Here is a 3,617-nt window from a genome sequence, read left to right as displayed (position 1 = left end):
AATAGATGGAAAGCATTTTGGAACATTTTCAGACTTTCAGGTTATTAGGATCTAGATTATGGCTGTTATTACATATGGGTCCAGTGTGATAGAAAAGTTGCCATGACCACCAGGATGTGAGTTTGTGATGGCCCAGTATCCAGTTTTGTTCCCAATATATCCGTCAACACATGAGCTGAATTTGGTGCTTTTATTATAAAGTGAAGAGTTGTTATAATATGTTAAAATGTACAGTACCAGTCACTTTTAACCTTTATGAAGGTTTGTCACAGTGGATAATAAAACAACCTTTTGAAATACAAAACCTTTTACAGAAAGCAGTGTGCAGTCAGGGTCACATGTTCGAGCTATTAACAGCTCCACCAAATAGTGATTTTTCCAAAAGACATGGTTTCACTTCAATAAATGTTAAAATCCTCCAGTGTCTCAGTCCAATGTCTTTCCTCTCTCATTAATCATCTTGCAAGTCATCTCAGAAAAGCAGTTTCACTGAATCACTGTTACAAGATTAATTTCATCTGCCACCATATGGTTAAAGGTGTCCTGTGGATTTTTGGTGTAACCAACCAAAAGAAAGACCAACTAAACACACAGTGTGTATCCTCGGAGCAAACCTGTTGAACGTATTTGTCCCTCATCCATTTAACTGTGGAGTTTCTCTGAACGTGCTGCAAGGAGTGTTGTTTCTCATGTATGCTGAAAACTTAGTGGAACAGCCCCCTGGGTCAGTGTGGTCATCCTCTGCTGTGAGACCACATTAAGATATATGCATTAACAGCTCAACTCAGCATGGTGCTCCTAGAGTAGGCCACAATCAGGATGTGATGATTTTTTGTTGATTCGTTCTGTTGACCAGTATTTGATTATTATTTGAATCTACTATACTTACTATCCACAAGTTGAATACACAGTGCCACTTTGTCTGTAGTACTTTAACAAAGAAGTCTAAGTTTGTGTAATAAAGGGTTTGTGTGAACCGTGTGCTTCAGTTTTCAGCCAACAGATTGGTCTAACTTTCCACTGCAGCATTCTTCTTCACATTCTCAGCCACAGGCCCCTGATGATACAGATGTTGGGATAACAGCCACACTCATCTCACACATTATCAAATACAAACATACCAGCTCTGCTCTAAGCTGCAGTATTTAACCACATTCTCTCACCCGTGTATGAAATAACTGGACAGAGACAGAGTGTATTTGGTTTCCAAATGGCTCATGTGAACAGGCTCATTTTGAAGTAGCCAATAAGAGACTGAAGTATCCAGCAGCAGACAGAAATCATTGGTCTGGGAACAGTCTGTCTATATTTAGACAGTCTGAAAAATGGAATTGAACTAGTTGATGGTATTTTTTGCTCCTTTATATTTGAGAGTAAAGTATTAGATTTTTTAATCCAGACAATTACATTTGTTTCATCCAAAACATAGGATGAGTTTAGAAAACATGACCTGTAGATACAGATTAAACAACCCAGGAGCATAAAATGTAGTTTGAATTAGCTTCACCTCACACGTTTTGCCTCTAACATACTGCATACATGTCTATGCATCAATAATGATATGTAATAACAGGTCTGTGGCCTGTCATATACTGTGTGGCTGTTCTCCCATTTCTCAGTTGTCTCTGTAATTACAGCCTAGCATCAAATGAGTCTCAGTCTATTTTGATTTCCAAGGGGCATTATCAATGTTCACAGACCAAAAATGCCTCAGCATGTCACTGGATAGATCTACGACCAATCAGAGAAACAAAATATGTGACATATCAGAGTGACAGAGAAATATCTGGAAGCACTTTCCTTGTTTAATAAGGAGCACAAGTTTTTATTGTGGCAGGTGACTTTAATCAGTCAGTCTGAAGGCTGTACTTACAAGGTTTGAACAATGTGAAATGTGCCACTAGAGAGAAGGAAACACTGGACTGTGTGTACACTAACATCCCCAAAGCATACAGAGCCTTTCCCCTCCTGCATCTCTGACAGTCAGATCACCTGTCACTGTTTCTCACTCCAGCCTACCACCCCATAATCAGACGACATCAAAAGAGGGATAAAGACAGACAAAGTGGCCTACAGAGAGAGGATTGAGGGTCGCCTCACCACTAGAGACCATGACATGTATGGCAGGGCATCCAGCCCATAACTTCAAGAGCAGCAGAGACCTGCCTGCAGGAAACGGTGCATCTTTGGCTGAAGAACTGAACCACTTCTTTGCCTGGTTTGAGATGGGATCAGACCATGCTGATACACACAGGTCGGCCACAGCTGATTGCAAGTTCACCCTGCAATTGTCCCAGGATACAGTGAGACTTGGTCCACACACCTCCCCAGTCCTGACACTTAGCACAGGAGTTCTGCAAGGGTGTGTGCTCAGCCCTGCTCTATACTCTCTCTATACTTGTGACTGCTCAAACGCGATCATCAAGTTCACAGATGGCACAACTGTCGTAGGTCTCATCTCAAATGGCGATGAGACCGCCTACAGGGATGAAGTCTGCAGACTGATAGGATGGTGGACAGAAAATAACCTGTCCTTAAACATGAAACAGACAAAGGAGCTCATCCTGGATGTGCACCGGGCCGATTATCGGCGCCAATATTAAGCATTTTGATGCATATCTGCGTTGGCCGGGTGGAGAAGCCCCGGAGAGCAGATATATGTTTCTTTATTTACTGTAGAAAACTTTAGGGAGCTATTTATTTGTTTAAGTTTTCATTTAACTTGCACTTTCTGTTAGATTTTTAAAACAAAGATGTTATATATATTATCCAAGATAAAAAAAAAAAACCTTTAACGTGTTGTAAATCTATGCTTAAAGGCATTTAAATGAAGTTAAATGTTGGAGTTTGTCTTATTCAAAATTTTGACGCCAATATTTTCACTTTTAAATCATGTATCAATGCAATGACAATAAAGACATTCTATTCTAAATGCACATTCAAAAGAACTCTGTCTTCAAGAAAGCAACACCTAGCCAAAATATTTGGAATCAGGCAGCTGGTGCTTCTTACTGTGAGAGAAACATGGTTCCACAGGAATAAATATTCTGAACAGATTAAATGTGCTGGGTTTTCTGAGTCCAGATGACATGTACGACCTCTATAGGCACATGAGCTGGCAAGGTTAGTGTCTCACTGGGGCCACTGATGTTTGACATGTAAGCAGTAGTGTTACTAAAATAGTTTGGATAACTGTTTGTAATTTGCCCTCCAGATATGTTCACTGACTTTCTCCGAGGACACAGATGATCCAGTCGTTTTCTACACAGATGCTTCGGGGAACAACATGATTGTACATTTTCCACTGAATTTATTTAGTCCTGAAGTGGGCTGTTCTGGCCAGGACTGTATTTCCACTTTAGCTGTTGTGTGGGCAGCCTTTAATAGCACCCTTTCCACCCATGACCCAGTCTGCTTTCATCAGTGTCTGCTGTCATGCTGATAGGCTCACTGAGCTCTAGCACGCTTATCAGCGAATCAATAATGCTTTTTTTAAAAACCTAGAATCTGCCCTGTGCAGTTTTCCACCAATCAATCAAGCTCAGCCAAACTTCCACAGCTTTAGCTGTTGAACAGCAGGTACATCTATCTCACATGGAGCAGACAGTAACCTGGGA

Source organism: Lates calcarifer, linkage group LG21 (assembly GCF_001640805.2).
Source record: "Lates calcarifer isolate ASB-BC8 linkage group LG21, TLL_Latcal_v3, whole genome shotgun sequence".
NCBI lineage: Eukaryota > Metazoa > Chordata > Actinopteri > Centropomidae > Lates > Lates calcarifer.
This window is presented reverse-complemented; position numbering follows the sequence as displayed.